Source organism: Sebastes fasciatus, chromosome 18 (assembly GCF_043250625.1).
Source record: "Sebastes fasciatus isolate fSebFas1 chromosome 18, fSebFas1.pri, whole genome shotgun sequence".
NCBI classification, from domain to species: Eukaryota; Metazoa; Chordata; class Actinopteri; order Perciformes; family Sebastidae; genus Sebastes; species Sebastes fasciatus.
In genome coordinates, this window is record NC_133812.1 from 8,245,251 (window position 1) to 8,271,744 (window position 26,494).

General features: G+C 43.0%; 1 protein-coding gene across 1 annotated transcript in view; it reads left to right on the forward strand.

The window, feature by feature from the left end:
- The first annotated feature begins 12,166 nt into the window (after nt 1-12,166).
- LOC141756134 (forkhead box protein N3-like) overlaps nt 12,167-26,494 on the forward strand; it is a 75,081-nt gene continuing 60,753 nt past the window's right edge. Inside the window, exon 1 of the mRNA XM_074615653.1 lies at nt 12,167-12,573. The gene's annotated coding sequence lies outside the window, so the exon portion shown is untranslated. The remainder of the gene's footprint in view (nt 12,574-26,494) is intronic.

The following is a 26,494-nucleotide window of genomic DNA, read 5'->3' on the forward strand; positions in this document are numbered from 1 at the left end:
GTTCGGAGGGTCGTTTTTTTGTTGCGGATTACGTTTGTCTTTGACGTATCACAAATGTCCGCGGAAGGCCGCAGCAAGTGACGTAGTACAATGAGTGACGTGCAGAACATGTAACATAATATAGCGAGCGACCGTTAATGAAAGTAACATGGTGTGATAGAGTTATTGAAAGTTACGTGGTATAGTAAAGATTATTACAAGCAAGAAAGTCCACTGTGGGCGGGTGAGGGTGGTGATGGATGGGTCAAACAAACACAGGACTTTCCCCCAGCAGACCGCTGTTCGTGTCCCATGTGAAAGTAAAAGTCAACTTTCACTAACGTAGTCATCTTAAGCCAAACCATGATGTTATTTTACTAAACCTAATCAAGTAAATTTTGTACCAAAACATAATCAAGTAGCGTTTTTAGTTTTGTTTCAATTTACACCGTTGACTACGTGTTTAAAACTGCGACCATAATCCGGGAGAAAATACTGTTCCCTCGAAACGTAATTGAGAATGCAGTTTAGTTGTATTGGAACGTAATTTTGTAGGAGACATGGTTTCTCCAACAACATGTTGGGCGGAGAATGGTCGGGTTTAGGAGGTAACCCACAAATTGCGAAAACTTGCAAAAACTCTCGCGAGACTTGCTGCCCGACGACCTATCTTAACCTAACCTTCAAGGTCAATGCCTAAGCTTAACCATCTCGCGAGAGTTTCACAATTTGCGTGTTACCTTCTAGACACGATCACTGAGAACAAGCCCTTGCAAGTGATTCAAAAGCAGGAAAATTCAGAAAAAACTCACATTAGAATATGAATTGTTGCACATTTAGAAATATTTACAACCTCACGTTGTGTCATTCACGTTTACACGCTAATTCTGAAACTGTCGTCCTTCATTAAAGTTTTCGGAACAGGTTCAATTTTCTGCGTTATTTCGCATCCGTCAAAAGGCAAAAGAGGGTTGTTTGACCACTCGGAACCACCGTCCGTGCAAACGTCATAATCCAAAATGGCGTTTGATAAACATTCAGTTTGTCTCTCAGTATCATTTAAAGACAGTTTGTTGCAGGTGATCGGAGAACAACTTGGAATCTAGGATGGTCACTAAACAACCGATGTCATTCAGTCGTTAGCCCCGTTTTGGACTAGCGCTATCCATCGCACCCACGTAATTAATTCAGTTTTGTCTGGTATTGCGAATTTTCGCAACAAATAGAATAATAAAATGCATCAGTTTCTGTTCGTAATTTTTTTATGGGATGACTGATTAAAAAAACGCATACAAAACATATGTTCTTGGTGTGCAAAGACCTCAAAAACGAAAAGACCAGGAGGCGAAAGTAGCAAAACTCCCTAAAGTAGATTCCTTTGGCTTTTTTTATAAAGCATCAGCCTCGACGCTGCCCTCAGTAGTGTGTCAACAGCCATGCAGCAGGTATCGTTAGGATAGCAATCTAGATATAACGTTAGTCCTAAATAATCGTAACGTTAGTCAGGCTGTTGTGTTAGATATAAATGTCAAGACAAGTTATACATTATAACATACACACAATATACACACAAGATGGGTGAACGGCAGTCATGATAGCGTGCACTGGGACCCGTCGTCCTTATGCCGCCGCCGCCGCCGCCGCCGCCTGAACTGCTCATTCAGTGTAAAAAAGCATTAACTAAATGGATTCATGTTAGCAAAGATCAATTTCCTCATCAGTGTTTACTGCAGCGTCTCGTTCCATGCCACGCAATTTTATGTTGAAAATGACCGTTTTTCAACTTTATGCTCCTTTCCCTGCTTTTGGTCATTTTTACTGCTCTCACTGTGCCCCGCAGAAATGGCAGCGGGATTCGAGGTGCTGCTAGATTGCCTCAGATAATGCAATGCTCTCAGGCGGAGCGCAGGTGTGTGTGTGTGTGTGTGTGTGTGTGTGTGTGTGTGTGTGTGTGTGTGTGTGTGTGTGTGTGTGTGTGTGTGTGTGTGTGTGTGTGTGTGCGTGTGCATGTGCGTGTGCGTGTGCGTGTGCGTGTGCGTGTGCGTGTGTGTGTGTGTGGTGTGTGTGGGCCTGCCTGGCTGCCTCTGAGGGGAACGTTTCTGCCCAGAGATTCAAACTGATCCCCCCCAAAAGTCCAACAGCAAGCCCAGACAAGCCCTCACAGCACGCTGCCAAACAAACCCTCCAGAGGTTTTGCTGTGATTATTGGACCCCAATACAAGTCATCCTCTCTGAAAATGTAAAAGTCCATTTGCAGTGATTTCTTATATTGTGAGGAGGAAATGGGTGTTGATTGGTAAAATGGAGCAATGGAGCAACATGGTCAAAAAACAAAGTTAACTCGTAGGTTCTCTATACAGAATGGAGCATGAACAGTGAAAACAGCAGCAACAGTGCTGACAGAGCTAAGAGTGTTAACCTGGGGTGGAACTGGAGGGTGGTCGCAACGCCTTACGCGACGACGCTGTTGGTTGGGATGGTGTTATCAGCAGTAACCGCCGTATGAGCGCAGTGCAGAGCGGCCAGTGGGGCACAACAAACAGACTCACATGCACTTGTCACATCCATTCTCTGCTCAGGTAGCCATTACTCCACTATATCTTTACATTGCAAATAACTGTTTTCTGCTGTATTAATGCTCTGAATCCCGTACATAGAGCTTTTAATAACTTGCCACTGCTCAGGTCAACAGAAAGTGGCACAGCAAAGTTCATCTGCACATCCTGACGAAATCAGCGGTGCTAAAGGCTTTCTGACGTAGGACTAGATGGTTCCCTGATGTTAACTGCAAGCTTTTTGTTTTTTCTTTCATGCCGTTTATATATAAATGTAAATATATAAATGAAATGCAAGTAGGGCTGTCAAAGTTAACGCGATACTGACGTGTTAAAGTAAATTTTTTTGTTTTAACGCCACAAATTTTTTTAACGCACTAAAGCAAATTGCAATTTTTAGGCTGTAGCGGGCTCAGTTTTAAAACTCGAACGTACGTTAAATTACGCTCCAAACCTGAGCTAAATTTTGTCGAGGAAAAGCTGGCATGGCCATTTTCAAAGGGGTCCCTTGACCTCTGACCTCAAGATATGTGAATGAAAATGGGTTTTATGGATACCCACGAGCCTCCCCTTTACAGACATGCCCATTTTATGACAATCACATGCAGTTTGGGGCAAGTCATAGTCAAGTCAGCACACTGACACACTGACAGCTGTTGTTGCCTGTTGGACTTGAGTTGGCCATATTATGATTTGAGTATATTTTTTATGCATAATGCAGTACCTGTGAGGATTTCTGGACAATATTTGTCATTGTTTTGTGTTGTTAATAGATTTCCAATAATAAATACATACATATAGTTGCATAAAGCAAGCCTATTTGTCCACTCCCATGTTGATAAGAGTATTAAATATGTGACAAAATTCAATTTAAGTTAGGTCTACATCCTGAACATTTAAAAAAATAAGTGATTCATTTGCGATTAATCACGATTAACTATGAACAATCATGCGATTAATCGCGACGGAATATTTTAATCGATTGACAGCCCTAGTCTAAATATATAAATGGAACATAAGCTACCATAGCTTATTAGCTTAGCTTTCCTTTATTGTCAGCATTGTCAAGACAGTCTGCTATTAGTCAATGATAGAAATTTGTGTTTTTATTAGATTTACTTCACCCCTACAACTCACGGAAATTAATAGATTTTGTCACGAAATAACAAAAAATAACAAATTTGAACTGTTTCCGTACTGCGTCTGAATTATAAAAAAACTTAATCCCTTCTTATATTGGTCAGGGAAAAAAAAAAAAAGTTCCTCTTTGTGGAATTATATATTCCTGGCAGGACTCGACAACCAGCGGCTTGGAGTCAGCATACAGAGAGCTCCAGCCTAGCCAGCTGCTGAGAGCTGCCATCCCCAGAAACAGAGACCTTGGCAGGGGACGGTGTTGAGACACACTGGGTCCCCCTCCTCCAGCCTGGAGCCCTGTGAGTTCTGCTCAGTGGAGGAGAGACGAGAGCCCAGCCCAACGGGAGGCTTTGCTTGTCGGGCCCTGAGCGCGTTGAGTGTGTACTTGTCGGCGTGCGTAAGATCTTGTGTCAGTTTGTCTGCACCAGTGTGTGCGGCGTTGTGCTTATGTGTGCGAGCTCGGCAGCACCAACTCCAGCTGCAGCGAGATTTATAATGTCGCACGCATGTGTGAGTGTGAATGTGGATTCTGTCACCCACTGGGCCTCACACACATTCCAAAATAAACGGCTCCCACCGAGGATTACTATCGATCCGTGTGGAGCACTCAGCTGCATTTGGAAAGAGAGAGCGAGAGAGTATACAACTTCCCTCTCTCTCTCTCTCTCTCTCTTAGCCTGTCTTCTGAGGAATGTGTCTGCCTGTCTGCAGAAAAAGTGTAAGGGATGATTTGGAAACACAGTCCACTAAAGTGTTACAATGACAAACCACAGCGAGCTGTCTTTCAGACATATGAGACAAAGAGTGTGTGTATGTGTGTGTGTGTGTGAAGAAGAGAGGGAATAGTAAAAGGAGACAGGGAGACTCTAACACCCCCCTCTCACTTATTTTCCCTCTCTGAAGTAAGTGAAAATCTTTTGCTTGTCAGACTTGAGGGAGAGACGGGGTGAGAAAAAAAGAGACAGTGAAAAGTGGAGAAACACACATGGAGCGACAGAACGGAGAGAGGAAATAAAGAGGCTGTTTGATTGACAGCCAATACGCCTGCCTGTTTCCTGTCACACACATGATTGCTGACCCACCCCTCTGCCCGGCTGAGGCCTCCGGGTAGACAGGCCAAGATGGCAGCACCATTTAAAGAATGAAGGATCATGAATGGACGGACGCCTCCCAGGCCGCTCACTGTCTCAGGGCTGTGCACGTGTGTTCTGTGTGTGCATATTTAATGTGCACATGCGAATGTTGGATTCAGCATTTAACCCCATTTCACCCCGTTACCATTAGCCGTAATCTCTAACTCTTAATCCCACCAGAATGACCACTGCAGTTCATTTGTTTTAGCCTGTAATGTCCAGCTGGGTCCTGGTGACATAACTGGAACACAAAACGTTTGTCATGAAAGTATTATTTTATTGCAAGGACATTGATGCCATGCAGTGCAGGAAACAGCAACAAACAAACAAACAAAAAAAAGTTTGTCATACAAACCAGATGACTGATGGAGTTCAACTCCTGTGTGACCGTTAAAAGACATCGGTCATGGGTAAATAATATCATGAGGGTATATAATGTCGCTGGTCACGCCACACCTCCGATAAAACCTGTGCAAATCAATGTCAAATCACAGGATTACAGTCATTGTAACTTTATAAAAAAAATAATGCAACAACTTCCCAAGTAGCCAAAATAGTTTGGTTTAAATCAGGTTCATGACCAGTTATCAGGCCATTAAGTAGGCGTTATTGTTCGCTATAAGCCCCATAGATGTGGGTCAGTAGGGGCTACACCCACTAGAAGTTTTATCATCTATTCACATGGTAAATCACTGAAGACAGCGAATTCTAGCGACTGTAGTAATTATGTCAGGAGCAGAAGTGGAAGTCAGGCGCTGTAGTATAGACGGCATGAAACTCCATACAGGGTGGAGGTCGGAGACGATGGATGGAACACAAAAGATAGGGTTTTCACCCAGAAAGCCAGTGTTCGCATCCCATGTGAAACAGACATGTAGTTGTCTTTGTGCTCACAAGTCTTAAGGCCCTGACACACAAAGCTGACGGTCGGCCACAGGTGAGCGTCCGTCGGCCTAGTTTTTGCAGCCGATTCAGCATGATTCAGCTATTGAATCAGCACCGCCGCCCGTCGGTGAGAGAAATTGCTCTGATTGGCTGTTCATCTCATTTGATCATTCCAAGACACAGATATTTTCACAACGACATGGCCATCTGGAATGAAGCTAAGTAGTGAGTGAGAGTGGTGGGAAATGGTCGGCAGATGCTGCTTTGTTTCATGTACGTATCATAACAATGGCTTGTATATCCGCCGTCCTCGGTCTTCCGGTTTCCCTTTTTGAATGACAAATACAGACTACCGCCGCCTGCTGGTAGGGAGAGTTATTTCCTCTAACGCAGACGCGGAATGTACGTGGTAGTTGGCCATCGGCTGTAGTCTTTGCAGTGTGTTTGAGTGCAACTTTTTGGCCAAGACAAAGAGGACGTGAGGCGACTCAACTGGTGGCCTTCGTTGCCGCTAGTTCTTTGATGTCGGATTGGTGTGTCTGGGCCTTTAAGTTTCACTTTCACTTTTGAAACTGAATTATTTTAAGCCAAAATACAAACTTTTTCCCTAAACTCAACCAAGTGTTTTTGTTTCCTTAACCCTAAAGAAGCATTTTTTTGCGCGAGTGACGTTATTGACTTCGGCCCAAGCAGGAAAAGTTAATAGAGTTGGTTTATTCTGTTCTGGGCTACTGTAGAAATATGGCGGACTCTGAGAAGATGACCCGTTCCCTATGTAGATATGAAGGGCTCATTCTAAGCTAATGAAAACACAACAATTCTTATTTTCAGGCGATTATACACTAAAGAAAACATACTTATTAATATTATATTCCATTTCTGCTAATAGATCCCCGAAATGTTACACACTGGTCCTTTAAGTTTCGCTTTCACTTTTACAACGTAGTAGGCATAGTAGGCCCCTACTGACCCAACATCTATGGTGCTTATAGCGACCGATAACAGCTATTTAATGGCCTGATAACAGTCGAATAGGGGGTCTGGACTCATGTCTAGACTCATGATGAAATGCTATCATTTTTGCCAGACCAGCTTTAAGAAAGTGGTCAGACAATTTGGCCACTTTCTTAAAGCTCCTGAATTCTTAGGTATTTCTCTATCTATTTTAATATTCAAGACCAAATGTTCAGCAATGTAAGTTAAAAAAAGACATCCTTGGTTATCGTTTATTAAAAGTAAAAAACACACAAAAACTCTAAAAAAGAAAAATGCTAATCTGCTTCATCAGGGCCGTGTGGGTGTTTGTTTGATCGTTTGACTGACAGCAGGCTGGAAACTTCAACAGACATAACTTCCATCATAACTTCGCCAACTGACCCCCACCCACTTCGAAACCAGTGAGAAGAGCACAGACAAAACACTGATGTGACTTTGGCAGAATATTTTGTGTTCACGTTAAAAAGTTGATTGACAAAATATTTTTGGTGGGCCTTTAAGAAATAAATCTGCCCGACAACGCACCATGTTTGTTGACAAGTCCGCCAGCCCCACCTAACTAATTTGCATATTGAGATCCCAATCACAATGTGGCCAGAATTGCGATAACAAGAACATTACCTTAGTTATTAATACAATGCGTAAATGCAAAGGCCCATGATCAGATGTCTTATCCAGATACAGATTACATGTATATACCCAGGTGTAAATGGGGTATGACTCATTCAGCTAGCCTGTGTGCTGGGTCTGACTCCCAGCTGAAATTGACCCAACTCTTTACCCTCAGCCAAATCTACAACATCTGCAGCCATACTTGGGCTCAAACTTCACATGTGGTCGTCTGGCACTGAAACACAGCAGCAATCAGCCTGACTCAGATGGTTGCCTGGGTTACTCCCTACAATCAAGTTCAAGAATCTCTGTGATCGATAACGGCAACATTTATGACCGGGTTGATTAGAAGTCCTCATTAGTATCTACAAAAGGGTTACTATAGTAAACCTATAATGGCAACCTATAATCAGTCTCAGACTTAACGCTAGGGGGCTCTCAATCAAAATAATAATAGAATGAGTAGATCGATGATGTTGTGAAGCAGCATGGGATCATGGGAGTTGGTGTCTTCGCCATTGCCGAAAATCTATCTGACGTGGAATTTATTTACGTTACAATTAGTCTTGTTTAGTCACGTTTATTCACGTTATGTCATTTCATTCTAATGAAATAGCCGCAAGTAACATAACTTTAATTTGCTATCTGAGTCGACTGCCCATACAGCTAATGGTACTGTAACGTTAGCTAACGTTATGTGGCAAATTTCATCGTGGGTTAGCCCAGCGCTGTGAACCATGGTCAACACCATCATACTAAAAATAACTTGCTCCGTCACGAGTGTCCCAAAAACACTATTGTAAACAGTAGGGCGGCTAGCCACAAAGCTGGATCGCCGGCTTCCTTCCTCGCTCTCTGACGTATCATCCGGTGTTTCCCGTGTTTTCCCGGAAATAGCAGGAACTCGAAGGGGTAACGTGGATATGTTGCCATTGAAAGGCGACAAAATGAAACGGCCCGTTACCATTAATAAAATTGAGGATTTCTCTGGGTCTGAGCATTGTTGGAAACATTGGAGATAATGTAAGTACACAACTAAAAAATATGTAAGGGATAATGTACAGTTCAGTGTCATTGTTGTGAAATAAACCCCGACAGGGCGATGCAAACCCCGACGCGTGGACCCAGACACGTCATAATTTGACACAAAAACGGTCCACCAGAGTCCGGCATCAGAACTGTGCCCATAGCAACGGTCTGTTATACATAGCAACGACCTGCTATGAAGAAATAATAGACCGTAGAATGCCGTGATTGACCAATCAGAATCGAGTATTCAACAAAGCCGTGTAATAAATACATATAACATATGTAGAGTAATTTTTAGAAATTTGAATGCAGAAATATTACAACTTTAACTTGATTGATTTTCTTCAGATAAACAGCTAAGTCAATTAAATTTTTTTGTTGCCACTTGTTGACCCTTAAAATCGTCATATATTTCTGCGCTTAACCGTGCTACCTGGACTCTGCTTGCTTTTTCGCTCTCTGTTGTTTTCCCCTCCTCTCCTCTCCTCTCCTCTCCTCTACTCTCCGCTCCTCTCCTCTCCTCTCCTCTCCCCTTCCCTCCCGTCCTTACTCTCCTCTCCTCGGCTCTTTTTGGGGATCAGAGATAAGATCTCCCTCAATGGCAAACTTTGGGAGACATCTTAAAGATCCCCTCTGTCACTTCAGCTTAATGCAGCCCTCTGGGCTCTCAGTACAAACACACACACACACACACTCACACACAAACACACGCACGGCCTCCCACTAATAATAGGGGCAGGGAGAGGCAGTCTGGATTCGAGGACTCGTAAACACACTTCTTTCTCCCAACAATTCTCTTTGATCTTTATCAAACAAAACAGTTTCCTCGGTGTATTTTGTGCTTCCATCTCTCGACTTGAACAAGCCGCAATGCACTTTTCCCACTTCGATTTCCCGGCCCATAAATAAAATGAGAGCACATTTGGATTTCCTGACTGTGGGCTTTCAGTAGGCCGATCACTGCCACGTCTGTCAGATCCATTAATTCAGAAGTGTGCGAGCAAGTTCTGGTTAACCGTTTCTTGGGGCGACGTGTTTACATCTCAAAAACAGTCCATTTGCATAACTAATCAAATTTGCTTTATTTTCAGCAACATGCTGGGATAGTCGACAAGCGTTACTTGTGTTTTTGAAGGGTTTAAATGGATCATCAGAGCTCCTTTTTTTTACCCCCAAACAGCACTCAGCAAAAAACTTCCTTCTGCAGTGCTGCTCTGGTTGTTTAACTAAGAATGAGTTCAAGCTTTCCTGTTAAGGGTTCCCACTTCCTGTGTTCGCAGAAGAAAAAAAAAAAATCATGTCCTTCAGTTTCTGGATCCCATGGTCCATAATGATCTGATCTCTGTCTCCCATAGGCGGGCAGTTGCTATGGCAACGTGATGACGCTCTGAGGAAGGATGGGAGGGAGAAAAGGGAGGGAGGTGGAGGGAGATGAGGAAGAAGGTAGCTGCACCAAAGATTGACTATGTTTGAAAGGATGACTCACTCAGTTAAGAAAAAAAAAACATCTCACATTTGCAGGCTTGTGCTTCACACAAAAATGCAGTTTAGAAACTATTTTGGAAGTGGGCGAAGCGGAGCCCTATAGGTGTTTGTGTGTGGGGTGTAACACGGGATGGATTTTCACACACAATATAAAGAAAATGGTTTTAAAGGCTGCTTGAGTAGACCCTGACCTCATCACAGACAGCGTGAAAATAATGATTTACGATCTGAACAAATAGGTCAGACAGATGTGATCATGTGCAGAGGACATATCCCCTCCATCCTCCCGTCTATAACGGCTCCGACACCCTTGCATCGCTCTCTGCCTCTGCTCCTGCCCTGCTGTTGCCATAGCGACCACTCGGGTACAGACTCAAACACAACTTACTGACAAAAAAACTACATTTTACCTTTTGGATGTTAACTGCTCTAAATGAGCCTGAGACGGGTAGAACAGCAGCTGTCTGTGGCACTGCACTTTTTTTTTCAGTTAAAGACGATATAGCCTATAGCGAGCAGATTTGTACGGTCTTGATGCATTTTGCAATTATGCTGTTTGTGGTTTCTGGAAAGTTGTCTGCTTCCAATGTATAATTCCTCTGCACTGAAAATAATTACACATAAGGGTAAAGCATTTTATGCAATGTTTTTCCATTCATGTGCATACTCCAAAATAGACTTTGCTGAAGACATATCTATTGTCCTCTTCAAGTTTTTTTTTTTCTCTGTGATTTTTGTTTTTATTCTTTATCTTAAGTAAACAGCTTCCGTTTTATTTATTTATTTATGTTGTTAGACATGGCTATATAGGAAAAAAATCACAATAGCGTCGTCCAAAATCACATACTATGCACTACATACTCAATATGTGTACTATCGTTCAAAATACTTTTGTGTGTATAAATAGCATTATGTATTTTTTCGGACGCACTGAGCAGTTATTTACATCGTCACTTCCTGACAGCGTCCTTGCTGGCTGGAGACGTGTAACCATGGTAACCCGTGACAACTTCATGTGACCAAAACGACGGTTTGTGAGAATCTGAATTTATTTAAAATATAGGTTGCGTCCGAAAGTTCCATACTAGCAGGCTATTTAGTACGCTAAAACAGTATGTGAGATATTTTAGTATGTCCGAAACCTTAGTATGAAACCAATAGTACGCGAATACTACAAAATATTACAGTATGCAACGCTAGACACTACAGCAGCATAAATATCCCACAATGCAATGCGGTAGTGACGACAGCCTTCATACTGGACGTTGACGAACAGCTCTGTAACATCAATAACACTTCAATTTAAGTGTAAGTATAAGATTTCACTTTGCCAGGCGTAATATATATTTTTAATTAATTCAGAATTGAATCTCACAAACCGCCACTTTGGTCACATGAGGTTACCATGGTTACACGTCTCCAACCTGCAAGGAGGCTCTCAGGAAGTAACGACGTAAATTAATTGTATTAATTCAATTAATTAATTTTAATTTATTCAAACAAAAGTATGTTGAACGATAGCACACATATTTAGTATGTAGTGCATAGTATGATTTCGGACGAAGCCAATACTTACAGTTAAATTGAAGCGTTATTGATGTCACAGAGCTGTCCGTCAACATCCGATATGAATGTTGTCGTCACTACCGCATTGCATTGTGGGATATTTATGAACGTCATAGTGTCCAGCGTTGCAATACTGTCATATTCACTAGAAATATGTGAATTGTGGAAAGATGTGAATAATTTTATACTTGTTAACATTTTCTCAGATTTTGCACTGTATTATAGAAATATTATATTTTGTTGCTATGGTTACAGTGACAAAACAGTAATGCTTTTTTTTCTTATTAATTTAATTTTAATTCTCGCGAAATTCCACATTCACAATTGTAAATGTACCCCAAAAAAAGCCTAATTTCTTTGTATTTCTGAAAGAAATTTGTTTCATTTCTGTTGTCCTTTTATATTTGGCACAGCTCTCTGTTCATGTTTTCGTTATATGCTTCTTCTGTATGTAACTGTTTTAAATGTTTTCTGCTGTTACTATGTATACTGTCATTTTAAAAAATATATATATATATATATATTCACTAGAAATAGTATGCAATTTGCGTACTATTGGTTTCATACTAAAATATCTCATATACTGTTCTAGCGTACTAAATAGCACGCTAGCATGGAATTTCGGACGCAACCAAAGTGTGAATCGTCTTGTCAAAAATCATAGACGATCTTTGTGTTGTACCTTCCGTACACAATGGCATTCTTTCAGTGAACCCAACCGGCGCTAGGACCCAGGGCGGGCGCCGGGGGAAGTCCTCCTGCTGCTGCTGCTGGCGGGGCAAAGCAGAGCAACACAAAAACACACACACACACACACACAATCACGCACACGAACACGCACCTCACACACACAGAGAGAGCGCAGAGAGAGAGAGAGAGGAGATAAACAGAGAGGAAGAGAGAGAGAGACTATAGGAACGCAGCGTGTGCGTGTGAGTGAAGGTACGCTCCTCTCGGTGGTAGAAACGACTGTGCGGGGCGGATATGGAGGGGCTCGGGAAAAACACTGGGAACTGACCGAGCACCGAGACGAAGAGAGAGAAGAGAAGAAGAGAGGAAGGAAGGACGGACGGACAGCACGGAAGGAAGGAAGGAAGGAGAGGAGAGGAGAGGAGGAGAGAGGAGAGAGAAGTGTGACAGAGGAGAGGAAGACTGTGAAGAAGGGGGCTCGTCTGGGACAACAGAAGGATCCTAAGGTGACTTTATGGGGCTTTATGTGGGGTGTTGACATGTGCTGCATGGCGCTGCTGCACTTAAAGGGAGAGAGTGGAGGTGTGTGTGTGAGGGGTGGGCAAATGTGTGTGTAAGTGTGTGTGTGTAGCAGCAGCCTATATATACATTTGTGTGTGTGTGAGTTTTTAGGCTTGTTTCCACAAGCATAAAAGGGGGGCTAAAGTGTGTAAGCGAGCCGGAGCTGACCTGCTGCAAACTGGAGTGAAGGGATCAAAAGGAGTGGATACTTTTTTTTTTTAGGGAACAGCGTGATCCCATTCCAACACACACACACACACACACACTTCTCAGGTAGGCTACTTGAAGTTAGAAGAAAAGGGGAGGTTTGGGTAACGCTCTCTTTAAAGAGTCCATTTTTACCCCCCCTTTGCTTCACTCTCTGTGTGTGTGTGTGAGTGTGAGTGTGTGCAGAGTTTTCAGTGCATAACACACACGGTCTTTGGATTTTCTGTTTTCTCGCTTGACACTGAATGAGGCTTGATACCTACGTAGTAGTAGCAGCTTCTCGTGCCTGTGGATATATGTGTGTGTGAGAGTGTGCGTGCATGTGTGTGTCTGTGTGTGTGCCATATACTGCAAACAGGTTGAGGGGAGGCAGATCTGATCAGACGCACAGCAACAGAGGAGAGAGCGTGGCACAGGCTGAGCAGCAGCACATTGGATTACACACAGGCGAATACACACACACACGTGCACACACACACACACACACACACAAGCTCTGTGGCCAGCAGAACAGCTGGGAGAAATGTGTGTGTGTGTGTGTGTGTGTGTGTGTGTCAGTGCCCGAGAGCGTTTCACTTAATGCACGCGTCTGCCTTTGCACGTGCAGGACTGTTTGCTTTTATATTATCTTTTGCTACTGTGTGTGTGTGTGTGTGTGTGTGTGTGTGTAGCCATCTGAGGCTGTGTAAATATGTATGTGCAGGGAAAGAATGTTCTGTCGTCTCTTCAGACAGACGGCATGTGTGTCTACCTCCGCCCCCCCCCCCCCCCCCCCCCCTTTGGTCTGGAGACAGGAGGTGGAGGAGGGTTAAGTAAGGGGGGGAGGCTGGAGGGAGGAAAAGCGATCAGATGACCGAGAGAATAAGGCAGATGAGGAGATTAATCCAGTAGCGAGGGATGAAACGGAGACGAGAGAGGAAGGAAGGGATGATGATTTTAGGACAGGAGGTGGAGGAGAGATGGAGCGAAGGAGACAGGGGCTGACATGCTCTCTCCAGGAGTGCTCGGAGTGCTGCTCATTCATAATTCACCTCCATGCCAAACGTTCATTCACATATTGACCCCCCATGGCTGCGCTCAATGGAGTTCTCGCCCCCTCCACCTCTCCCTGTCTCTCAATGGACACCCCTGTGGCGTGACGTTCAGTTAGCCCGCTCCTTTTTCACTTTGGAGACAGTTGAGTTCCTCGGAGGAAGCCCGCGCTGTTTTTTGTCCGTTACGGCTCTTTTGACACCAGCCGTTTTTCAGTTGGAAGCTCTTGTGATGTGAGACTGAATTGCGTAAATTGAATATTGAATTCAGACTCCACCCCAGACACAGATAATTGGTATGGATGGCTCAGTGGGTTAGTGCTCTCAGAACAACTGTTGTTAGTCTGATTCCCTCAACACAGCTAAAACAGTCCATAATGGATCTATAATTCATGTGTGAATGAATTGAATAGTCTGTGTTTTGAATAAAAGCACAGACGCCAGCGCATGATTTATTCAGCGTAAATACTCAAAAGTGGATCTTTTTAATATTTCTGATTGTATTAGCCGTGCCTGGAGCTACACTATGACCCACTGCTGTGCTCTGGTCAGCTGTGGCCCATGAGCCATATGGCAGAGTGTCTAAAATGCACAGTCAGAAAGAATGTGTACTGCGGAAGTACATACAGTACTAAAAGGTAAACACTACAGAAGAGCACCTTGTCAGCAAAAGTGCTAAAAATATCCTGACGTTTTTAGTTGTATGAGCATTCGATTCCATTGTTATCAGGCCATTAAATAGGCGTTATAGGTCGCTATAAGCACCATAGATGTGGGTCATTAGGGGCCTACTACGCCTACTATGTTGTTAAAGTGAAAGTGAAACTTTAAAGCAACTCTTTCTAACATGTTGTAAAACAATGAAACGTCACCTTTTGAACACAAACAAAAAGGCTTCTTTAGGTTTAGGCAACAAAAGTACAACTTCTTAAGGTTTAAGAAACAAAAACATCTAATTAGGTTTAGGCAACAAAATTACAACTTCTGTAGGTTTAGGCAACAAAACTACAAATTCTTTGGGTTTAGGCGACAAAAACGTTTAATTAGGTTTAGGCGACAAAACTACAACCTCTTTAGGTTTAGGCAACCATCATGTTTTGACTTAAAATAACTATGTTTCAAGAGTAAACTTTAAACTTAATGCTTGTGACCACAAAGACAACTACACGTTGTTGGTTATACACGTGATGCGATCCCCGGCGTCCTGGGTGAAAATCCTAAGTTTTGCGTCCATAATTACTACGGTCGCTGTTGTGTTCTTTTATACCTTTTTTCGATAATCTACTATGTGAGTAGATAATAAAACCTACTGTTAGATGTAGTAGGCCCCTATTGCACCACATCTATGGCGCTTATAGCGACCAATAATGCATATTTGATGGCCTGATAACAGGCTAGCAGGCTGGTATGATGGACTTAGAGCATGTTTACTCAGTGGAAAGAGGACATAGAAGGTACAGTGTTGACATTGTATTTTGGTATGTCACTGCTAAAAGGTTCATGGTGTTGTTATATGGTCATATAATACAATGAGTTGTTGTGTTTCCGAAAGCTGCATTAATGTAAAGATAGAGCCACTGTGCATCTATAGTAAGAGTGAGACACTTCTGTCTCAGTACAGTACATCTGCTGCCACTGCCGTTGTCAGGGGTTTGATTCCCACTGGATCCAAGCCCGCTAAATATAGTGAAACTAATTAAAAGCATCGTCCACCCCACAACCCCCTAAAGAGAAAACTGATTAAAGCAACTTCAGTCATTAACCATTCATCTTTCAGTCAATGAAAACTTGACTAAAGATCTCTCCAAAATAACATAGAAGAAGGTGATCAGTGAAGAAACGCAAAACTTTGAACTTTCCCTGAAAAAAATTGTAAAACATCTTCCGCCAACTCTGCTGGCTGGAGAAAGCGCACAGCTTAATGCCGTTGTAGTAAAAAGACAATAAATATATTTTTTTAATAATCAGTTCTTACTGAAATGTATCCATTGTAACTTAAAAAAAACAACTCACTGCACACACAGTGTTGCCAACTTGGCGACTTTCTCTGTAGATTTAGCAACTTTTCAGACCCTCTTAGCGATTTTTTCCTAAAAAGCTACAAATTTATAGACTTATTTCGACAATTAGGGAAAAAGCAAGAAACATATTCAATATATTATAATATAATTCATTCATTCCCATGCATGCTGCTCAGAGTAATCGTAGAGACGTGCTCTTCTGCCAACAGCGCAGGGTTTCTCCCTCTCGTTTTGCGCTGTGAGAAGTCAGTAGGTGAGGGGCAGGAAGGAGGACGCCGCTCGCCGTAGTTAAGAGTTAAGAGTTAATATAATATAATACACACACCTTTTCATTCTTCTAAATCGATTCTAAATAGTTTTGTATAAATAAACAGATGAATAAATACATAGTTTTAGATAGATAATAAACAGTTGACTCTATAGTAGGCCTACATACACAGTATAGATTAGCTAATAATTTCTCTGATTCTTCTGTGTTATGCAAATTCTACATAAATATCATGTTCATAATTTATGAACATACAGTTGAATTTTGCATTAAAGAAAAGTTTCAAAAATGTTTGTGTTATGTTATAGTTCTTAGGAAAAAAGAAAATCTCAATTAGACAAAATCTGAAGACAAAATCGGAAATTGGTATCGGCCCACAAAGCTCTGATAGGTTGACTGCACAACACCAGACCTTTGTACATTGCTGAACAAATCAAAGATGTGATTCAAAGGTCTAGAACCTAGTAGTACTAGCAGTAGCTTGGCTACCCCATGTGACCCTCCCCTTGTAGGTCATAGTGGTGCCTGAATAGAAGAGAGGTGTAAGACATGGTACTTCATTGGAATCGAACCAAGGATGTTGTGGTTTTATGTTATGCATCTTATCCGCCAGGCCTCCAGGACGCTCCCCAAAAATATTTTTAAGCATTTGTGAAATTTCTCTAAACAACTCATGCATCATAACCCAAGTGTATTGAAGCAAAAGTATTGCAATATGGCTCTAAAATGTCCAATATTTAACCCTTTCATGAGCTGCGTTTAAGGAACCAGCGACGCCCTCAAATCTCCAAATTTCTTCCCAGCTCCCTTACTATGTTGTAAAACTCAACTGTGACTTGTGTTGACTTTCAAAACATTGACAGTAATCTGGGCGGAAATCTTAGGATTAGGCAATACAACAAAAACAGGGTGTATCTTCACTGCCATTGCTTTCCTGTTACTTGCACCAACTGTGATGGAAAGTGACTTTTGGATGCAATTGTTTCACTATGAAACAGTTGGATTATACCTCACAGGTGAAACTTCATGGACTTTTAAAAACTGTGTGGTTGCTGCACCACTCTTTCTCTGTGATGAGTTCATGACTGAGTTTGCAGTCATAAATTAATTTCTTTTAATTTGTTGGAAGGTGACCTTTGCCTTTCATGCACAGCTTCATATGTTAAAACAACCGGAGAGTTGAAAGCGGGGTTTTAAATCGCAGTGGAAACACATCTGGCCTAAGTGGCCAAAATGGCTTAGAAGAATAATGCTCCTCTGTATCCCCCAGGTTATAATTGTCTTCAATAGGCCTCCTGCTGATTTGAAATGGACTCATTGTCCACAGTGATGGGCAGCACCTCTGCTCAATTAGCCTCTCTCTACTTAGTCGTGCTGAGCTACTGCTGGCCGCATCCTCACACTGTGGCACACAAGTGCACGCACGGAAATACACAGAGCACAGTCGCGTGCACGATCTCGCACAGAAAGACGTCAGCGGGTGTAAAAATAGATTTTATAAATGGGGGGAAAAAGTGTTTTATGTTTACAAGGGGTGATGTCATGTTTGGTTTGGATCCATAGTTGACGAATCGGAGGGCAGCTGTAGCGAGTATCAGCCCGCTCAGCTTTGGCGATCTGCTGCTTTTCTTTTTGGTCCTTTTAAAGGAGCGGAGTTCAAGGAGTTGCAGTTTGTGTCTCTGTCTTTGTGTGTGTTGTTTTCAGCGGTGGAGGCATGCACACGGTGACGCTGCTCCGGTTGCCAAGCAACACAGGAACGTGGGTGGAAGGATTTCCTGTCCTTAGGAAGCTTTGTTTATAAGTGGGGGGGGAGAGTGAGTGTGCATGTATATGCATGTGTGTTTCAGTGTGCATTTCAGCAGTATGCTTGAGTGCTTGTGTGTTTTTAATGCACTCTTCGCCTCAAGTAAAAGTGCTAGAGAAAAGTCACTTAAGACACACACACATACCGACACAGCGTACGCACTGTACACACAGAGAAAAGGCAAAAAAAAGAGGCCCTTTCTAGTCTGTTGAGTTGGATTTGCGTTGCATAACTCCTCTGTTTGCAGCGCTCCTGTCTCCTCCTCTTCTACCCAAACACTCACACCGTGTCACGGCCGCCGCGCTCACGCCAGGCCGCCTCCCGCTAATGATGTCATCAGCATGCCTCATTTTATGTCTCCTCTCACACATGAGATTGCAATTATGTATTCTTGCCCCGCATGCGATCGCACAAAAAAACACACACACACACACACACAGCATGCCCGTCCTGCAGGCGTTGGACCCCGTGATTACGTAATTGACATTGAGTGAATGGGATGACGTCAGTTTGGCTCTCTGACTGTCTTTCTGGCTATCTAGAGTGATGTCATAAGTGGATGCAGCCATACACGGTATGTGTGTGTGTGTGTGTGTGTGTGTGTTGTGTGTGTGTGTGTGTGTTGGCATGCATAATCGTGTGTGGAGACAAAAATGACCTCAGGAACCATCTGATTTATATAATGTGTTTACTCCTCCTTGTATTTTTCCCATTTTTCCTTCCTCCTTAAAGTGAAAAGTCTTCACAGCTAAAAGCTACTTAATTGTGCTCTATGTGTTGTTCTTAGCAACATGAGGCGTTTAACCCCCTGAGACCGATTTTACTGTTTTTCAGAGGCAGGTTCAGTTTTAGAGGTACAGAGTGAAGGTACGGATATCATCTGAGAATAGAAAACCTAAGGAATCCATAGGTAACATGCCGTACTAGCTTGTTGGGAAGGAGGCTAAATAACGCTCCAAAGTTAGGCAAAAGTTTGGCGAGGAAAAATTGGCATGACCATTTTCAAAGAGGTCCATTGACCTCTGATCTGAATGTAAATGGGTTCTATGGATACCCACGAGTCTCCCCTTTACAGACATGTCCACTTTATGATGATCACATGCAAAAACCATGCAGTTTTTTGCATGCAGTATAAATGTGTTATTTTTGCCTATTCTAAAATGGTGTGTTTAAATATTTCTGCATACTGGGGTCCCTAAATAGTCTTGGATTACATACATTGGGTATCACTGTAAAGCTGAGACTCTTGTGGATCCAATGAGCCCAATTATATTCATGTGTGATGATGTTAGTCCCCATAGTAGCCATTTCATATAATGAGGCATTTTTTTAATAAATGACCTGTGGTGACCTCTAGGATAATCACAGCCTCATGAAACTGTACAGCCACAAACTACAGACCTAGAGCATTCAGAGGATGGATGGCTTTCCTGGGTAGATTGACAATAAGGGGGTTTCTGAGTAGTTTCCAGAACAGAAGTGCTCGCCATCCAATCGCCGAAAAACGCAATTCTTGCAGAAATCTCAAAATGTCAAAAGTTTTTGATACCAAATCACAGCATGGCTTTTTCTATGATGTTCCTCAAGGTCTTGGTGTCTTAATGTGGAATTTTGGATGGATTATTGATAACTTTTTATCAATTCTCGAGTGGTAAAAATGGTTAAAATTACCACCAAATCTGTGTAACAAATGGTATCAACCAAAAGATTGCTGCAACAACTTATGAGACATAATAGAGCATGGGAATGATCATCATATACTTCTATCATAATGTTCTCAGCCCTTATACACTTGTTTATTTCTGATTTATTACTAGAACAACTTGACACACAGTGCTGAGGGGCATCAAATAAATCTTCAGGTTCCCAGCTTTCAGATGATGTACACCACGTCTATGTGACCTCTACTGCTCTCCTGCTATCTCCCCCTAAAGCCCCCCTGTACCCCCCTAAATGGGTTTATTGTGGGTCTCAGAGGGTTAAAGATGCTCGTGCAGCACACACAGACAGTTGCAGCCTGTTGCGGCACCCCTCCTATTTGAAATGAATATCCCAGTGTCTCCCAACTGGTAACTCCATCGCCTCGTTGCCCTCCGTCTGCGACTGCCTGACCTTTCGTTTGATTCTCATCCCGAGACTCGCCAACAATCGCAGGCAGGCAGTGAATGGGAAGGAGGGTGGGATGATGCTCGCTCGTCTCCGCAGATGCCGCGGACGTGCCAGTTCTTATTTTTAGCAAGAGAAAACACAGCGTCATGGAGAAAGAGGAGCGATTTCGGCGGTTGGCCTTCTTCAGCTCTCGACAAAAAAAATATCTGTTTTTAGCTCGCCGTTTGAGCGACGGGGTTTTAAGCACAGAGGAGGAGTGCTCTATTTGTGTCTTGGGTTGAATAGGCCGCCTGTTGTGTTCGCCGAGCGTTGTGGTTGAGGCTCTGAACATCAGCCATCTGACGTTGGATGGGAGAACTGGAAGCTTTTAACGGACCTGAAAACACACAAAGACGCACACTTTGTCTTTCTGCCGTCCTCTCCCTCTTCATCTTTCTCTAACCTCAAACCCCAAACCGAAGGGAAATCGCACCACATGGTGACTTAACAGTTTATGAGCAGAGCAGCGACACACATACAAAATGGTATAAATACACTTGCACACACATAAAATATGCAGATTTTCCTAATAAACTGATTAGCATTAGTTAATCTAGGACCAAACAGTCCACTGTACATTCCTCTAACCACACAACAGCTTAACACTGAACAGGATGATTTGATACCACTGCACAAACACACACACACACATGCATAAATAAACACAAAGACAAAACCCACATTCGGACCATAACAGCAAAATAAATCATAGATGCAGTCCACATTATGTCCGAACTTCACTTCAACAAGTAATTATATACATATGTGCGCGCACACACACACATGTGCACACACTCACCCCCCACCCCCCCACCAGCAGTCTTAGGGCCTTAGTCAGCGTCTGTGTGTCCATGCGTGGGCCTGTTCCCTGGCAATGTGAGGGGAAAAAATACCTTCCCATATGATGTAAACACCAAAGTCCCCGCGTGTGTGTGTGTGTGTGTGTGTGTGTGCGTGTGCATGCTCGTAAGCTTGCGTGTGTGTGAGTGGCATTCTCCGAGATAGGATTCGCTCTCTGTGACAGTTTACCAAATTATTCCACAACACTGTGCAGTTTCTTTTTAAAGATAAGTTTCTCTGCCATCTCCGCTTTGTTCCACTGCACACAGTGGAAAGAGACGGCGAAGACGGAGGAGACAGGAGGGGGCTGACATGTGACGTCACTGACTAATGCAAGGAAGTAAAGTAGAAAAAAAAACAAGAAAAAAAACAGAGACCACTGCTTTTAACTCAATTTTTAAAATGTCTTTTATTGATTTCATGGTGGTTTTACAGCATGCAGCACTTTGTTTTTAGTAATGCTGAACCAGTGAAGTTTATTATTTCTGTTTTATAGAAAATGTAATTATTGAGTCTTCAGGAGGCTCATTTTTTTGTTTTAATACATGCCCCACATATTAAATGTGTAATGTATGATTGTGTGTGTGTGTGTGTGCAAGTATGAGAAAATGTCTAACTGACTGTACTTTTACTATCACAGATAACAGAAAAAAACATATTTAAACTATGGCTGGCAATCGATTAAAATATTTAATCATGATTAATCGCATGACTGTCCATAGTTAACCGCGATTAATTGCAGATTTGTTATCTGTTCAAAATGTACCTTAAAGAGAGATTTGTCAAGTATTTAATACCCCTATCAACATGGGAGTGTCTAAATATGCTTGCTTTATGCAAATGTATGTATATATTTATTATTGGAAATCAATTAACAACACAAAATAATGACACGTATTGTCCAGAAACCCTCACAGGTACTGCATTTAGCATAACAAATATGCTCAGATCATAACATGGCAAACTGCAGCCCAACAGACAACAACAGCTGTCAGTGTGTCAGTGTGCTGACTTGACTATGACTTGCCCCAAACTGCATGTGATTATCATAACGTGTAAAGGGGAGTCTCATGGGTACCCATAAAACCCATTTTCATTCACATATCTTGAGGTCAGAGGTCAAGGGACCTCTTTGAAAATGGCTATGCAATTTTTCCTCGTCAAAATTTAGTTTCATATGATGCCAGTATCTTCACTCTAGCTTTAAAAATGAGCCCGCTACAACCTAAAAATTGCAAGTTGCGTTGGCGACGATTCCAGATGGCCATGTCATTGTGAAAATATCCGTGTATTGGAATGATCAGATGAGATGAAGATGAAAAATTAGAAGAACCGTCTGTGTGTTCCCTCTTGGCTTAACTCGTTGGCTTACTTTCCTCACTTCCGTCTTTCTTCTCGTGAACTGATTTGTTTAAGCTGAACAGCCAATCAGAGAGATTTTTCGTGTCGATGGCCAAAAAGCCATCGACACGGGGCAGACTAGAGCCGACGATGCAGTACACACTGCAAAAACTAGGTTGACAGATGCTCACTGACGGCCCCAAAATGGCTTGGAGTGTCAAGGCCTTAAGGTACCAGTGAGACATAAAATTGGATCCAGGAAGTCCAGTTGGAGTAACAGATCAATGCATGTAAAAGTTTATCAGACGCCAAAACACCAATGGTTTGTAATACTCACATACAGGAGTTTACAACTCTTGAACGTCGTAATGGCAGCAATTATTTTATCTTTTGATGTGACGATCGCAAGGTAAACAGTGGAAATATGGAGTAATCTACCCGGAGTTTGTGCTTGCGCGTACTTGATTGGCCATCGCAGCGCCTTGCTGAACGGCGTCACGTTGCAGCCAAAGTTGAGCCTTGTTCAGCTTTTTTGCTGGACAGCCCTGCATTGTTTTGCTGGAGCCTTCGGTGTTGGCACCCCCAGCTGCACCCACGGACTATTGAAACGAATGAGAGGGCTGCGTTTATTCACACCAGGTTCAAGTCGGTCTGAATGTGGCCTTGAGCTAGTTGGACAGGTGCGTGTTTACCCAAAAGCGATGCTTAATTCATCTTCTACAGAACCCCAAATGTCCTTCCCAGCTCGCTGTTTGTGTTTGTGAAACACCGCTGTGCACAAAGGGATAGAGGTAGAGAGGACAGGAGCCTTGTTCCTGTGATAACCTATAAAGAATTCAGTACACAGATGGGCTGAGCCGACTGCAGTCCTGATGAAACACACTTTTTCAAGTAGTATTCAATGTCACTTTCCTGTTACTGTATTCTGTGCTTGGTAATGTTGTCCGCAGGGGTTTGCTGTGCAGAGTTACAGGAGCACAGGGGTATGGCAAGCCTCAAGGGACAATAGGGTTGGGACAATACACCTATCTCCCGATTCGATACTATCACGATACTTGGGTGCCGATTCGATATGTATCGCGATTTTTAAGTATTGCAATTCTGCAAGTATTACGATTTGATATTATGATTTATTGCGATTTTTGTTAACGTTTTTAACACTAGACCGCGGGAAAAAGTTGAATCATACACTTCTAGAGACTTTTAATTTGAAAAATATCTAAATTAATACATTAAAATGTTTGATTTTCAGCATGTATGTAGTCAGAGATGTCGTGATGTCAAATATATCAGTCATTGTCAGGCAATATTTATTACATTTTTTCCAGCAACCCACAAATCAAATAATAAAGACATTTCCCTCACAAATTAGTGGTATTTTCTTTTTAATTTATGAGGGACATGTAATGTTTTATACTTCTGGTGAATACAATTCAATCAATCTTATTTCCATATATGTATTTTGTATATAGTTCCCTTTGTTAACACCTTATTCTGAAAAACTTACGTAGTCATACGTATATGCTTCCGCTAACTTTGCCAAGTCCGCCGCTAGCTCACCCGTCAGCTTCGTTCTCTTTATACATCCTTGGGCAGCTCCGTTTGACTGTATTTAATATAAATATCAGATGCGAGTGACGGCTGGCTGCACGTTAGCGCAATACGATACCGTTTCCTGTCCATGACAGAGTTAGCATGCAGCTTTAGGCATGATGTCTAGCTCTGCTTTTCCTGGCAATGTATGAAACCCAAAGTGTTTCCATACTTTACTGTGTACTAATGTGTAGTGATTACCACTTTGGATTTAAAATGTGAGGGTGCAGGTCATATCCACGTGGACCCTCCGCCGTTTTGTACTTTCTCATTGCGGCCAGCTGCGGTTTGTTTTGGTTGACGGATACGGAAGAGATATGACGTCACGTTACTCTGACTACAACAATAAAAGCGTTAACTTCCTTCTACCTCCGCTTAGACTCATATGACGCAAACATATTGATTCTGGCATTAAAAAATAAATTTCAAAATCACAAAAAAAAAAAAACGCGATACATGTGTGAATCGATTTTTCTCCCCTCCCCTAAGGGACAATATTGGAAAGCACAGAAGAATACAGAGCCAGCAGCGTCAGATGAACCGATATTTGTTCAAAAGTGAGAATGTGACCTGGTTTGGCCTAAAACATGACTATATGTTATTGTTTTTACACCTACGTATAAGCTCCAGTAGCTGCAAATGAACACGCTAGCCTGCTGCTAACTGTACCCTTTGGTTTCACTGTGGAGTGCTAACAATGGTGCAAGATTTATTGTGGTCTATAATGAAGCACCAGCACATTCAAACACGTCTCTCCGATACCATTGAGAGCAAGGTGCAAAACAATCAGCGACTGTCACCGTATTCGTCATAACTGCATTCAGATCGGTTCAATGGGGGGGGGACACCGCACTGGAAAAACGGTATGTGCCGTGTGTTCGTTGCTAGGCAACTTTGCCACAATACCCCTGTGACCTTCCGACCCTGCCAAGTGTGGTGTTGCTGTCCCCGTCTCGCACCCCGTATGCGTGTGTGCGTATGTGTGTGTTATCTGAGACGATGGTGCGAGTGCCGCATAGCAACTGAGAACAGCTGTGATTTCACTGTGTGTGTGTGTGTGTGCAGTTTTGTGTGTGTGTGTGCGTTTATGTCCGCCTGAAGCCACCGTTCACTGTTCGTCTACGCGCACACCCACAACAACATAATATGGCACACTGTCACTTCCACACAGTGTGATAGCAGCGTAGACTCAATCAGCCAAAATGCAAACCCCCCCCCACACACACACACACACACACACTCAAACCCTGTTGTCAAATCGCAGCCGAAAATAGAGAGCAGAGGGAGCGACGGAGCAGTCATTTCCCTGAAGATCCATTCATGTAAAATACTGTTATTCAAACCTCCCTCCCCCTTATTCAATAGTCTTATTCATCTCTCTCTTGACTGCAAAACCAAACACGCCTTGTCTTCTGCTTCCCGGCAAAGAGCCTCTGTGCCCGCGTGCACGCCGGCGCTTGTGTTTGTGCGTGTGTTTGTGCGTGTGTGTGTGTGTGTGTTTTCTCTCCGCTCCTCTCCATGAGAGGAATGTCCTTGGCCTGTCCGACCTGCGTGCTCCCACCGAGCCCTCCGTCAAACACCTGGGGCGGGTTCTCCTGCGCCGCCACAGCCAATCCGGAGCTCCGGCAGATAATGACATCAGTTAGCGGAGGATCTTTAGGACCGGCCCCTCGAGGTGATTCGCCGGAGAGAGAGTGCTCTTATTGTTATGATGATTAAGTGTTATATGAAGGGCTATCAGAGGAGAGACCCTTAATGAAAGTGGAGCACAGAGGCAGCGGCGGCAGAGCAGTGGAGAGCTACAGAGGGGAGGCAGGAACTGAGCAAGATCTGAGCGAGAGAGAGAGAGAGAAAGAGAGAGAGAGGGGGAAAATAAGGAGAGTTTAAGGTGGGAGAAGGCGAGAGAAAGAGGGACCGCAGGGCTGAATATTCAGCAGCTGTGCGTCCAGACTTGCTGACTCCGGGTGTTCATGCTCTGAATATACCATGAGAGGTAGACAGTGTGCGCAGGAAACCGCCGTAAAAGAGCAAAAAAGGAGAAGAAGGGGACAAAGAGAGAACAAGTGCATGTATGCGTAACTGCATACAAATGTGCATGGTTTTGTTGGTTTTGTCGGTGTGCATCTGTGCAGGAATGCAAGCGTGTGCAAGTGTGAACACTGGAGTTTCCCTCGCCGTTTGGTAAAAGAGTGGAACGCCCTGCCTCAGAGGAAAATTCCACCCTCAGCTGTTCCTGCGCTGTTGTAAATCATCAGGCTGGGATGTCCAACACATTCTGTTATTTTGTGAATAAAGCGGTTGTCATTTGGATTTTTTGTTGTATCCACTTTCCTTCAGCCTCTCTCGTCATCTTCAGTTAGTGTTTGACTTCATTTCCCAGGACGCCTCTTGACACCCCAGCTTTTCCCCCTCCTGAGAATGGGCTTTAACTTGTTGATTTTTTAGCTGCTGGTGTCTGCGGAGTTATAGCAGGATTTCTTTTTCCCAGTCTTGAAAAACAGTTAGTTGCCCCCTTTAAACCATGTCTTGTGGTCGCTGTCACTGGCGAAATATGCAAGTATGTCTCCTCCGTGACGGATTGCTCCCAGTATGAATGCATGTCCTCGGAGCCTG